This window comes from Protomyctophum parallelum, assembly GCF_964188405.1.
Source record: "Protomyctophum parallelum genome assembly, chromosome: 7".
Lineage (NCBI taxonomy): Eukaryota > Metazoa > Chordata > Actinopteri > Myctophiformes > Myctophidae > Protomyctophum > Protomyctophum parallelum.
In genome coordinates, this window is record NC_139705.1 from 7,963,888 (window position 1) to 7,979,295 (window position 15,408).

Below are 15,408 nucleotides of genomic sequence, written 5' to 3' on the forward strand. Positions count from 1 at the left end.
TTTCTTCAAGGGCCACCCTCAGGCAAAAATGTCTTACGTCTTAAGTTATACAGTATGCACTGCACATAAGATATTTCATGAGCTTGAAGCTTGCTGTGCGTGTGTGTGTGTGTGTGTGTGTGTGTGTGTGTGTGTGTGCGTGTGCGTGTGCGTGTGCGTGCGTGTGTGTGTTTTTACTATTGTACTTTATTGTAGTAATTTACAATAGTGTATTATACAGTGAAAATCGTATTAAGGATGGCAATGCTGTAGCTAGTGGGACTATCAGATGTTTAGTCTAGTTGATTTTAGTTATGATTGTTTGTCTAAATATATTAGCTTGTATAACCCTTTTGTCATCCCCAGATTCCTAATATCAATTTACCACATGTATAGATGTAGTTGTAATTGATTATTCTGTTACTTAAGTTCCCAACCACACAAATAACTCACACAGTGGACTCGCTGGACTGGACAGTGGGGTCCGCTCTGTGTGACCCCTGTCCACTGGACAGAGGTCGGGTCACAGGTCTCTGCTCCAGGGTCAGAATGCAGACACACTATTCACTTTACTTCAGTGTGTCAGACAAGAGAACACTATTGCAGCAGAGACACTGGCACCATGTACAAACATCAAAGGCACATCACGGCTTTGTTTGACTTTTTCCAAATATAGTTATTGTCTCTCTGCTTTCACATGTAATTTTATTCTTGTCCTGACCCGAATCTATTTATGCCAGGCTCTCTGTGTGTGTGTGTGTGTGTGTGTGTGTGTGTGTGTGTGTGTGTGTGTCTCATGTGTGTGTCGACTCGTGTTTGTGTGTGTGTGTGTGGTCCAAGTCTGCCAACATGCCATTAACCGAGGCACAGAGAAAATACACACACACACACGCACGCACGCACACACGCACACACGCACACACGCACCCATGCACACAAATACACAGATAGGAATTACGGCAGGAACAATTGTGGCACCGGCTCATGCCTCCGAGAACTATGCATGCATCATGTGTTTAGCCTTTCCTGCCAATGTCTGTGCAATGCAGTGTGCATTCATTGTTTTGCTTTTCCAATGGCCGGAAGAGCTCAGCTGAAGGCTGATGATGATGGAGCTCAGCTCTGGGCCAGTGGAAAAACGTTCAAGAATTTCTTTTAAGACATTGTTCTCATGGGAACCTGCAGTGCTAACTCGTGTTTGTAGGGCTGGGCAATTAACCGAAATTATATCGAAACTGAAATTTAGAACCAATAACCGACTTAATCTCGCTCATGTCGGTTAATTGATGAATGGAGAAGTAAATCTTGAATATATCAATGAATCGACATTGACCATTTTGAATAATCGTCAAAATCGATTAGTCTCACATTGAGAGGATGAACGCGGCTGACATCAACAATCCTTAATTTATTACACTGACCCTACTGTAATTTATTTATATTATTATTATTATTATTATTATTATTGTCTTTATTTTATTTTGTATTTTTTTATACATATTTATTATTATTATTATTATTTGTTTGCATACTTCTATTAGTCTTCTATTATGTCTATGTATATTTGTATGTGCCTTTTATTTCATATGGTGCAAGGTACCGGGGTTGTGGCTCTTTCAGAGCGGGAACTCTGGGGGGAGGGGAGGGAAAAACGGGGAAAAGAATGTTCGAAAAATGTTGTATAATATTTTCGTGTGAACATTAATAAATAAAAAAACTTTGATCAAAATCGATTAGTCTGACCATGCACTAAAGACCTGTATTATACAGCATTTTGTTTTACAAGTCAACCAGCCCTACGTGATAGTCATGATGCTATATCCCATACGCCATGCCAGTCAACCTCTAAGGCAGTGCTCCAGGGCCTCCAAATAATAGACATACACAAAGATTGTATTGATTATACAACATTAATATGAAAAACAAATGGGCTATATTTGAAAACAAATGGCATCGTAATTCTTCTGAAAATGCACTTTTGAGATTTTCAAGCGGGCCCTGAACCAGAAGTTGGGAAGCTGTGTCTTTATGTTGGGTTTTCTCCGTCACTGAACAGAGCATTTGAGGGTGTTTGAATGGTTTGGGCATCAATGAGGCCTGAAGCAATGTCCAGAACTGAATGGACCAATGCCACCACCACACTCTTTTACTCTTTTACTAGAGCGGTGTGGAAAAAATGTTTTCTTTCTCTCTCTCTCTCCCTCTCTCTCTCCCTCTCTCCCTCCTCCTCCTCCTCCTTGTGTGTGCCTGTCTCGGTCTGGTCAGTGCTATGCCATCATTAGTGTTTTGCTGAGCCCAATCCCCTTAAATGGCACTATTCATACAAAGTGGGCCATGGTGTTTTCCCCATGTCTGCTCTGGTCTTAATTCCCATGTTGAATGAACTGAGAGCTAGAAGGAAATCCAGACCCTGCAACACAAAGTTCAAGCTGGGCAGACCCAAAAGTATCGCAGAGACCAGGATGAAGGAAAGACAATGCAGCATTTTCTGTAGTAGGCATATATATATACACGTATATATATCTGTGTGTGTGTGTGTGTGTGTGTGTGTGTGTGTGTGTGTGTGTGTGTATATATAATATATATACACACGCACGCACGCACACACGCACACACACATATACACACACACGCACGCACACACGCACGCACACACAAACACACACACAAACACATACATGCACATTATGTACTATGTATTAGTTCATTCATTCATTCAGTCAGTTAGTTAGTTAGTTAGTTAGTTAATTATGAATAGCAATATTTCAATCAGTAATCAAATTCAGCTCAAATATATCTTAAGATCTGATGCAGTAACTAGTTCTATAGTACAGTACTAAATAAAATGTCTCTGATGCATTCCCTGTCACTGTCACGGATATCCGGCATAGCCTAGTAGTAGGCCTATGTTAATTATTAGTTAGGAGGCTGCTGACTCGCAGCTGATCATTTCAGTGGGGCAGATGCTATGCTGTACAAGAGATTATTATTGCTTCCTGTCAGTCACAGACTTTGCCTGTCTTGTCTAGGTATTGTATTTCTATGCTATCCATTTCTTGAATTCCCCAGCTGTATCTCATTTACAGTGTATTAGTCCTGTTCCCCAGTCAGTCCTTGTTTGGTGTCACAGGATCATGTCAGTTTGGTTGTGATGTCTGTTCTGTTCACCTGTATTAAAACACTCAATAATATGTAACATCTGTGCCCAGAGTCACATTGTTTATATGTATTTTTTGTTTGCTATGCACCATTTTCATGTATTTTATTATTTTTCCACCAATCTGCTTTGATCTGAGGTTTTTCTAGTTATTTGCTGGACTATATGCAATGAGAAACCAGTTAGATCCATGTGTTGCTATGGCAACAGGCAGTGATTGGGAAGCCCCGCCCACAGCTCACCTGGCTGATGGAGTGAGGGGCAATCACATTGTTTGAGCCACCTGGAGAGATTGACTCTGTCAGTCCAGAGTGGAGGTGTAGAGAGATACTGAGGAGGCAAGAGGAATATTTCCCAAGTCTTGCCATACAGCCATTTTTCCCTTAATATTGGATTCTACCTTTGGACTAAGTTTGGATTTCGATCGAGGACGGACTTTGCATAACGGTGTAAAGGGTGGTAAGAGGAGACTTACCACTACACAGCATTGACTGGGTTCCATCTTGGATTTCTTTTTGGACATTTAAGTTCGCTTTGGACAGTGCCAGGACACTTGAGCTTCACACCCATCCCTTTTGAGGCGGTTTATTTTATTTTGATATCATTAAGTGACTATTCTTTTTATTGAAAACTTTATTTTGTTTTGAGTTTATTAAATCACAGTTAAACTTATTTACTGATTTCTGTAGTGATTATTATTCTGAACTGACCAACCACCTCCCTCATTTTTGCTAATAATAGGTTCCTTTACTTGTTATTATTGTAACTGTTATAATATAATGGTTACCTATAATGGTTACCTGCCTGGCTGTCCTGAACTTCTCACCACTTCCTAAATCAAGTAGGCCTATGTGACAATTTCCTGCTATCCGGTAGCATTAAACCACAGATTTATCTCCTTCCCGCCCCAGCTCTTTCCCTTAAGGACCAAACTTAACATTTCTGAATAAACATCACCACTGTGAAATTCCAGAATCACAGTCTCACAAAACACAAGGGTGTGTGTTGTGCATGTGAGTAAGTGTGCATGCAGCCAAAATTAATTTTCATAATACAACGTTGACAGCTGTCTATTGTGACGTGGAAGAAACTTTAACGCAGCCACAGTGCAGGCCCAAACCAGAGGCTTTCAATTCTGTCATCATCAACCCTAGCACAGCGATGGCACTGCCAGAATAAGCATGAAAGGGGAACAAGACAAAGGCGAAGCATGACAACATTGCCAAGCTGCTCTCAGCAGAACCAGAGAACCAGCTGTGTCTCCACAGCTGTGTGAAACATGTGTGTTGCTTTGCCTTCAGCCCTCGGAGGACATCTTTGTCATGCAAGTGTCCCTAACAACAACTAGAGACACACATGTGGAAGATAGATGGGTGGAAGTAACATCGTTGTCTTAACTGTGTGTTTTCATTTTTAGTATTATTATTATTATTTTAAAAGATTTATTTTTATTTTTTATCTATGAAACATTTTACTGTCCTGTGTTTCCTGTCAAGTCTGTTAATAAAAAACATCCAATTATCAAAGCATTTGGCTGCGTGCCCCGCTCTCTTTATGGCGGAAGTTTGAATGTCTATGTGCTTACATAGTTTCTTTACAGACACCAGGGGACAACCTCAACTGAATGTTTTCTGCCTTACACAATGAAGCCAAAAGCGGTGACTTCATTCTTGTTCTATCTGGGGGGAAATTCAAAGTCAGAGGTCTTCTATAGTATATTGTGCTGCAGCTTAAGCTCTTTTTTTCTTTCATGATGCATTTGATTTATGTAAACACAAGGGAGAAGTCTCTTGTATTTGATTTGGCACAGAGCTGTGTTGGATTTTGGCATCCAACTGTCGTCTCCTTGCTCTGGTATATCCTCATGATCCTCTTCTCTAACCTCCGACAACACATCACAGAGAAGCATCGCTGATGATGTTAATAATGTGACCAGTGATGGCACGGTTCAGATCTGGTGATGATGGATGGGCAGTGAGATCATCTCCCTAAAGTGGGCGCATTATGTCATTACAATAATGCCATTGAAATATTGCATTACTCCGTTGCGCACCAAGAATGTTCTTGAAGCGACTCCCACTCTGGCCTTCTTTGACAGAACTCTTGTACAAACATAAATCATGTTCCTCGTATTGCATGGTGTCATCATCTGTGGAACAACTTCCCTCTGTACATTCCTTTTGGGATGTACTGTGAGTGTGAAGTAAGAAGGGAGTCCATGAATCGTTCAATACCCTCGTCTCTACTTTGGCAGGCTGCCAACTTGGGACGCACGCGATAACCCGTAGAAGAGAAGCACAAACCCAAGGATTCAAGGAAGACATAGTGCATGTATGGATGTCTGTCTCTGTGCCACGGAATGATTATCGCCTATGATAGCTGAATCATCCGGAAAACCTCAACTGGCGTGTTTGTGTGTGTGAATGTTCAGGATGTGGTGAAGAAGCTTACATGGGAAAAACTTTACTTTGGAGGATTAATCTCACCACAGCAAAATATATGTTGTCACGTTGAAGGAATGAAACCAGATGCCTCCTACAGGTATACTTTTTGGGCTGTATTTTGCGTGTCTTAAGTACCAGGTCTTATTCCCTAACTTGAGTAAACTAAAGACCTGGAGGCGTGATCAATGCTCTTTGGCCACTCAGAATAGCCAAATGGCATTGATCACGCCTCCATGTCTTTAGTTTACTCAAGTTAGGGAATAAGACCTGGCACTTAAGACACGTAAAATACAGCCCTTTGTGTGTAGTCCTATCCACTGTTCATTCTTGCATTTAGTCATACCCGGCTGTAGAGTCAGTAACGATGTGTCCCTTTATTCCTATATATGGAGTTCTGTGTCAAGCATGCCCAAATATGAAGTGTTGTGATGTCAGAACAGACATGTCCAGAGCCATGTGCTGGTTCTGGACAACCGGGTATACCACGGACTCGACACCGGGCACTGCACTCCCTGTGGTGGTGTGGAACGGTGTGTGTCGAACAGGTTTAGAGTTACGTGGATTACAGACCTATACACACACAGAGATTTGGTGCATTTATATATAGATAAAAATAGTAATATATGACATATATCAATATGCTAGATCTGATATTTTCTTTGTGTTTGAATGTTTGTATTGTGATATTTGATGTCCATATCACCTAATCCTATTGTCTTAAATATTGATATTGCACCATCTTTGGCAACAGCCAACTAAACACACAAATGTTTCAGCCGGCGAAAGAAAACACAAAAAAGTGATTACATTTACTTCAAGAACCCCAGCCATATATTTACAAGGACTAAGTAAACAATAATATTATTACATACAATCTGAATTAAACATTAAACATTTCTCCTAAATTGTCTGTACAGTGACTGTTTCTAAGACACAACATTAAGCAAAACACATGAAGAAAAATGCTGCTTATTTACAAGAAGCAAGCCTAACTGAAATCAATATTTAGATCTCCTGGGTCCTAGATCACATACTGTCAGATGCTGTCCTGACAGCAATAACATAGCAGATCTACAAGCTCGTAGATTGGCTATTTTCAGCGAGTAGATTTGGTGTAGAGCCTAGGGAAAATAATTAGGCTACAGAGGACCAAGTAGGGCAGGCTACCGATTCGACCATGATTACCAACTAGTATATATGGGGTTGGCTTAAAAGACACCACTGCATGATGTGACCCCGGTCACATCAGGCCAATGTGGTCAAGAGGGACTTGAGAACTCAAGTGCGGGGGTGGAACTTCGTGGAAGTCTGTATTACCGAGGCGATGGGAATTTGAGAGATGTGTTTTTGTAAATATGGGAACTTCCTCTCTGTGTGTGTGCCCCTATATTCCCTGATACACAATTAAGTGAATCATGTAAAAGACCAGGCTTGCTGGACACGGACAGTTCAGACAGGTCACTCCTCATCCTAATTAATGCCCTATTTTTACAGCCGCTTTTCTTTTTCTCTTGCTTAGTGTAACGGTAGCCTTGAAAGCCACTCTCAGCGGAAGCAGGGGATGTGCTGTTTATAGCAGTTCGGCTTTTGGTACACAACCTCATTAAATGATTTTTTTGTATCCAAATGACCTCATTTCCTGTTACACAGGGGTTCACAAGTATACCTGTGAAAACAATACTTTGCCCTATCCTCTACACGAGTAAGAGTTTCCACATACTGCTCTCGACGGGCTAGGCCTTTTCCCCCACCTCTCGTAGTGTCATGGAAACATGCATCCAGAGGCAGTCTTTTTTGGCATGGGAGACGGCGGGCTCTTTCCATTCATGGAATAATCTGCACGGGTGGAGTTTTGATTAGGAAAAGGCACAAAGGAAGGGCACATGTGAGGTTTAGCTGGAACCTGATTATTTGCCATCTTTGAGACTACCTGCGTTGTTTCCACGAAGAGAGAGAGTGAAAGCATAAAGTTAGTTAGGGACTACAAGCCAGGGTACTGCAGGCAGGTTCCTGTTTTGGAGAGTACATGGTCAGTGAGTGGATTATATTCCATCTACTGTATATCTATGGTGTATACTGCTGCGGCTGCTTCTGCTGGTTGGGTTAATGGAGACCAATATGCATGCATTGCATGGTCTGATACAATCACCAACCACTTTCATTAATCACTTTAACACTGAAATGCTGAGTTTTTTAGAATTGATTGTGATGTTGTTTCTGTCCTCTGAGTGCGGTGTAGTCATCAGCCATGTCATTATTATTTGATTGTTTTTGTCTTTTTCTTTGATGGTTATGTTTTGTCTCTTTTTATTGTAAGTCTCTTTGTTTTGTTTGTTTGTATGTTTTTGCTATTTTTTGTCCAATCTGTAATTTACTGGTTAAACATTATTGAAATGCTTGTATGCCAAAAATCATAATAAACACTGAAATACTTTTTATCCCACTACTATTTTGGAGAAATATATATGGGGGACATGGGGAGAGCAACGGACTTGAACTCATGCTTCCTTCATGCCTGAGTGTCCAAGTTGCTCCTTTACACCTGACAGGGGGGAGTTTCCCTGGTTGGACGTAGCGCGTGGAAGGAACACGTTATTCCAACCAGTTCCTTTCCCCTCCATCAGGCGCCCCGGCTGGCCAGGGGGAGGCAGTTTAGTGACCAGGATTACTGTATGTTTTTTGTGAGGGTACCTACCCTAGGCGACACAGGGAGAACATGCAAACTCCACACAGAAAGGCCCTTTCGCCAACCTGGGGTGTGAAAGAAATCACACCCGTGTCACATGGGTGAAGTGAGGGGCGCTCTTATCATCACACATCATCATGCATCATCTCATTCCGCTGATTCCAGCCAATCACAATTTGCATCTTCAATGTTTCTGTTTATGTAATCTTTGTGTGTACAAAAACACTCAAAGATGGCCATTCATTGCGGGCGCCCGCTGGCCAAGTGGTCTCATGCCACATAGGCTTTTGCCTGACAGTCCCGTTCATGACGAGCTTTTCTGCATGTATCTCCCCTTCTCTCTCTCCCTCTTTCCTGTCCGTCTTCACTTGCCCATCAATACAGGCAGAAAAGCCAAAAAGAATTATTTAAAAAAAGAAAAAAAAAGAAAGATGGCCATTCATTGTCAATGGCATTCAATGTTTGTGTTTACACAAACGCTCAAAGCTGGCCATTTATTGTCAACGGCATTCAATGTTTGTGTTAGGACAATGTTTGTGTTTACACACACCCTCAAAGCTGGACATAGGAAGGGCGTTAATGCAATATAGTGCTCAAGTCTTAAATTGTGTTTTGACACAACCTCTTTAAACCTGCAATGCAAGGCATTGCAAAGCCAAGCAAGTTTATTTGTATACCATATTTCATACACAGGCAATTCATTATGCTTTACCAAAGGCATTAAAAAGACATGCACAAGTCATACAATGCATTACAATATTTAAAAAAGATAACAAAAGACACATGAATTGATGATTCGTTTTTCTTAATAAAAAGGCACTGCATATATATATTATATTAACATATTAGAACATAATAGACGACAATTCTGCAAAATTGGCACCCATTCACCAAACACAGGCAATCTTCAAGTTCACAAAACGTCACGAGCTTGTAGACAGGCTATTTTCGGCTAATAGTTGTTGGTGTAGACTAGAGGGGACAAATTAGGGTGTCATGGATAGAGCCCAGGACCCCGGTCAACAAAGTATGTAGGGTTGAAGGAGCAGTGCATGGTTAATGTGAGGGAGTTTTGGATTCACATGCACTGTGGGGCCTCCTTTGTCTGGTATCTCAGTGGTGCCCATGCGTGCCAGGACTCTGGCCCAGGCTCAGATTACTGCTGGGAAAACAGCCATAGCATGAGTCCAACAGGTGATGGAGGGGGTTGTCATAACACTCCAGCCACTTCTCCACCCAGGGAACTACTGATCAAAATTAATTACACATTGGAGATGACCTCAGACGATTATTTATAGGCTCTCTTTGGGGTTTAGGGAAAGGGGATCCCCTGGGAGAAAATGGAGGTATAAGGCTTCGGTCCAAGAATAAACCTCTCGTCGTGACATGGGACAACTCGCCTTCCGCTCACTGGTTTCAGGGAAGTAATGTGAGGCTAGTGTCTAAGGCTAGAGTCTCTTATTTTTATTTTTACAATCAATAAATAAAAAGTTACATGGCCAGTTTAATTAGATGAAAATTAAATACATTTCTATAATGATCCAGTTTAGTTATGAAACAAAAGTTTAGCTTTTATGTATTAAGTTAATTGATAAGTTCCTACCTTCCCATTTCAGAATCATACCTTTTTTCTAAGTTGGGATGACGAAAAGAACTACCTGCTACCACCTTCTTTCCTCCCGAGTCCCAACCACCATTCCATACTTTCATTAGTGTTCCCAATAAATCACTCAAAATCCAACAGGATACCCCACCACAGAATGCCTCTGAAAGGCAACATTTTACAGCTGAAAGGTGTTTTCCTGCCCTATTTCAAGCACTAACACATGACCATTTTTTCTTTTGTACAGTGATTTATTTAAAAATTTCAGCACCTGTCTCATTGCAATATCTTGAAGTTCCTCATGGTGGCCAGTACACTCCCAAAATCAACATATTCTCACTCTCAAATCATAATATCTTTTCAATGCTACCCGTCGTCCAATCCACACTCTGCCGAAACTGGAATCAAGGTAATTGATAGAAGAAAGAAGGTATAGTCAGTCACTCTTTTTAATGACCTTGACTGGAATGCAGAAGTGCCATTCTCACTTGCAAGTTGTAATAGGTTGACACATCTGCTAAGAACATTTCAAACAAGACAGACGCACTGTCAGAAGTCAACATGAGCTCATATTGACTTCTGACACCTTCTGAACCTGTGAGCAAACCTTTAGGCATGCAAGTGGCCGTGCCGAGCAGTCGGAAGTCTGCTTCTGCTGTCTTAGCACAGTTTGAGTTACATACCGATAGGCAGAGAATCGTAAATCATCCATACAGGGAAGATACTGTACGGTTGAGTCAAAGTCTAATGCAAAGTGTCAATTGGGTACAGCATGGTCAATTCATGTTCTAACACAAGGGATGTGAGAATGTCTTCCATGAAGAACAATCTGGTTTGACACTTCCCAGATAGAGCAGGGGCTCTCAACCCGTGGGTCGCGACCCTTCGGGGGGGTCGCCAAATTATTTTGCGGGGTCCCCAAATTATTATCTTTTGCAACTGAATGGCTGGAAAGTGGAAATGAAGAGTTTACATATAGTACATGCATACACCTTCCCTAACCCGAATGATTATATCTGGTTTCAGTATTTATTTATATTGGGGGTCGGGGGGGGGGGGGGCTCCCGGGGGGGGGGGGGGCTCCCGAGACATTGCCAAAGCATTTCCGGGGGTCCCCGGCCAAAAACGTTGATATAAAAACCCCTGATATAGAGCATCCCATAGCACCATATCATGGTGTTGGTACCAAGTCCAGTGGTTGTCATTCATCTGGGGGTGTGAAGAGCTATGTACTCTTATCCATTTATTTGCATTTTCTGTGTGCAACACCATTGCATAACAAAGTATAAATCAGGCTTAACTCGGCTGGCCTCGAACCTCCACACTAAATTTACACACCTCCCTGTCAGACTATACATCCTGAGAGCTGATCAAATGATTTCAATCCTCACCCTGACCTCCCTCCCTGGGATTAGGCTCCAGGGGAGGGAGAGCCGAGGAATTCAAACAGCCATAAATTATTGGGGAGGTAAAGTGATCTGGAGGCCTGTTGTTTGGTAAATGATTCGATTTTGACCTGTACGTGCCACATTTCAACCTGGAAATCGCTTTCATGATCTAAGCAAGCCGCCACTTCTGAGAAGAGGTCAGGTTTTGAGACCTTTATTGTTGAAAGCTCATTGTTCAATCTTAACGTGGATCTGACCAGCAGTGTCTTCCAGGCCCCCGACACACCATTGTCATCATGGCTGTATGATCCATCTATAGCAATGCAGGACTTTAGGAATTTGAAGCTTTAGGAGGTTGGTATGGACTTCCCGGGGATGTTTTGGCTATGTGACCGGAAGCACTTTCGTTTCGCTCCCACCCTCTTCTCTCAACAGACAGACAGAGGGGCCCAGTGGGTTCTCCAGTAATATCCCTCTATTCGTAGGAACAAAATAACAAACAAAAACAAAACAACAACTGTGTAGTGTTGATAATGGCTGCTGTTGCAACTGTCTGCAAATTAATATAATATATAAATGATTAGATCGTCTCCTTTTTGAGCGGCGCTAGCCACTCCAACGCATGGCTTTGCGTGATGTCATGTGGCAGCCATGTCTATGGACTTTGTATGGAACACCATCATCATCATACATGATTATCATGATAAAAGGCACCGCTCACGTCTGCCAAGTGTGATTTTCATTTCCATTTAGAGAGGTTGCATTTACTATGGTTGAGTCTTTTTGGAGAGCTGACGCATCGCTTATGACAACAAGCGGAGAGGACAACTAATCCCCCTGTTCCCCATTCATATCTTTAACAGCAACGTGGTGTTCCCACATACTTGCACGCACACGGCCGCACACACACACACACACACACACACACACACACACACACACACACACACACACACACACACACACACACACACACACACACACACACACGTCGACTCCACTCCACTGTGTTGGGTGTGACCAGATTAGAGGCCTCTCTATAACATCAGCCTATGACCCTGGGGCCGCTCCCTGAGTGCTGGCCCCTTCATTAGGGCCCCCGCGGAGCGTGTCCAGTCACCCGGGGAGGAGAGGTCATCCCCGCATGCCATTTTCTAATCACAGCCCTCTCCAGCTGACTCCCTCTGCAGCGGCAGGAGCAAGGTGAGTCAACTCACCTTGTCAACTTTTTACTGATTAGGGGGTTTTGAAGTGGAAAAACAGTGAGTCAGAGACGTGCTCTTTGTTGAGGTCGGCCTTACGGCTGCCACTCATTCATTACGTCAATGTTCTTGCTTCCTTTCTTTCTTTGTTGTCAGTGCGAGGCTAACTCTTTGTGAAAGGTTGTTTGGATTATTATTATAGTCATCTTTAACAGGTGGATGTGTAATTAGAGGTTTCATCATGGTCACCTGCCGGCTGTCTCCGTATATGTCTTCACCTGTGTAATCCTGGACCGATACCTCGTCATGTTGGGGAGAGTGGGACGGTCAGGGCAGGGAATGATATACTGAAGGGCCTAGAGGTGAGGATGAGGGGTAAAGGATGAACCCTTTTAGTGGAGTGGAGCAGCGGAAGGAGGGGACTGGGGGTTTTTTTGGGACGTGGGGGTGACAGAGGTTATAGCATGCAGCAGCCTTAAGGCACTGTTTCCCAAACAGTGGGTCGGGATTATTTGTCGGTCACATGACTATTTTTATGTGTAGAGTAAATATCCCCTTTATTATTATTTTTTCCATTTCCTACATTTTGTTTTTATTTATTTCAAAAGATTTACATTTTTCCCCTTCATTTTTTTTCCATTAATAAAAAACAAAAATCAATTCATGAATAAATAACCATATATTCCAAAACAAATAAAGAAGTAGTGAAAATAGGCGATCTAAAAGCTCACAACGTGTCCCATTGCAATGCCTCGTGAGCTTGTAGATCTGCTGTTTTCACTAGTTCGGGTCCCGACCTCCCGGGGCCAACGGCGAATTTCTCTTTTGGACCTCGGGCTAAAAGGTTTGGGAACCAGGTTTGGGAATCTGTGCCTTTGACTTGTTGTCTTTTATTCATTGCAGGTCCAGGGTGTGCCCCTGCCTAATAGAGAATGATGCAAGTTAGAATTGGGGCCCACGCTGTGTTAATGAGGATCCCCGCTGGCCTTCTCCCAGCATGGCATGGGTCTGGGAGGAGCCGACGAGATTTAGCTTTGCCAGAAACACTGACATCAAAAGTATCCACGTATCCTACATTGAGCTATATGCAGAAGGTTTATCCTGACTTCAGGTGGAGTTAAGCTGTAAATAAATCTGCCTTTCTTTTATCTGGTTGGTAGCATAATCAAACAAAGCTCATATAGGCATTAATTCATCTTTGTGTTCGTTGTCTGTGGAGTGCCCTGCCTTGTCATTTCTACAGCTATGCACTTTACGCTACTTACAGAGAGATGTGGAACATTGGTCTCTGTGTTTACTATAGCGCTCTGCAGCTAAGCTCTGTCATTTGTTACATCACAGTTTACATTGCAGGGGTTTCATACATTAGTGTATAGTCCATTACGCCCTACAATCTGTCTGTCTGAGACCCTTTCATCCCCTTTTCAATTCCTCAAAAGGAAAATAAATTCATGGATTTACAATGACTAGACCACTCATGCCAGATGCACGTAAACATCAAGACAGGTCTTTTGAATAACCACAACAAAATAAACCCTCTGTTATCTGTGAATATTATAACATACTCCAGAAGCACCTAGACTGTAAAAATGTTTCTTTAAATTGTCATGTGACAAATTAAAATAGGCCATGCAGCATTTGATGGATAGAGTCCTGAAACTTGACTGTATTACGGTACTGTGAATTAATACCGTAATACAATGCCGTGCAGCATTGTGAATATCCCTAGCCTCTACGTCACAGACATCATGGACCCCCATGTTACTTTGATTAGTCAGTCAAAATGCCAGCATAACATAGGCCATTTGAGATGTAGTCCTACTGTAGTTTCAGAATTGTAAAAAAGTATAAAACCTTTAACACACATTAACATGTGAGCCTGTAGATCTGATAGATAGATTTTCATCCATTTTTATATTTGCCCACATAGGGATGCCAGGTTGAAAGTTGTGCTATGCTGTGGACTGTGATTTTGAACTCTCGTTAGGTTATCTGTCATAAATGTCCTCTTTCAAGTTGTTTTGTGATTTTCTTTGTTCTCCCCCTCTATCAGATGTGCTGTGCTCTCTCCTAGTTTGTGTTTGGTTTTGTGGCAGAAGAGCCTGCCTGCATGTTAAGGACTCATTGTGGTGACATAAGGCCAACTGATTTCCCACATTATAATAACACACAAAGACAGATTCTCAGATTAAGTAACATATAAAGAGAGATTATCACATTATCACTAATCACATCACATCACATCCCATGGGAGGAAATTTCACACACCTTCTTCTATTCTCCTATCCTCTGTACCCAGGCTTTTATTTTGGTTCGCATTCGGCTCAAAAATGAAAGCCTGGGGAAACGCATTGAAAAATCTGGAATAGACTATTCTCCTATCTCAGCACGTCCCTTTTTGGCAGAAAGGGGGCGAGCTGCCATCTGCAGACCACGAGGTTGAAGCAAAAGTTGACACAACTCTTTTCTCAGAAATCTGTTGTACACTATGTGCAGGTTTCCAAGAAAGACAGCAACCATGATTGAGGGGAAGCTGTGATCCTACCACACGTACACATAAATATGCGTAAGAACATGTGTGCACACACACACACACACACACACACACACACACACACACACACACACACACACACACACACACACACACACACACGCACACACTGTGACGGTTCCCTGGGCCTATATTGTATGTTATATGTTACTCTTAGGTTGTCTGGTTATGTGTCTTGCTCTCCTAATCATTTGTATGTTCTCTGTCCAATAGGATTGGGGAGCAGAGCTACTAATGATGATCAGCTCGCACCTGGGCCCGGGTGTCGACGCCCTATAAATGCCTGCTTCCCCATTCCTTCCCCAGTTCTGTTCTTTTCAGTTTGCGCTCTGCACCTTTCCCACCATGCACTCTTTTCAACATTTCTGTTGATACATTCAACACGCACACACATA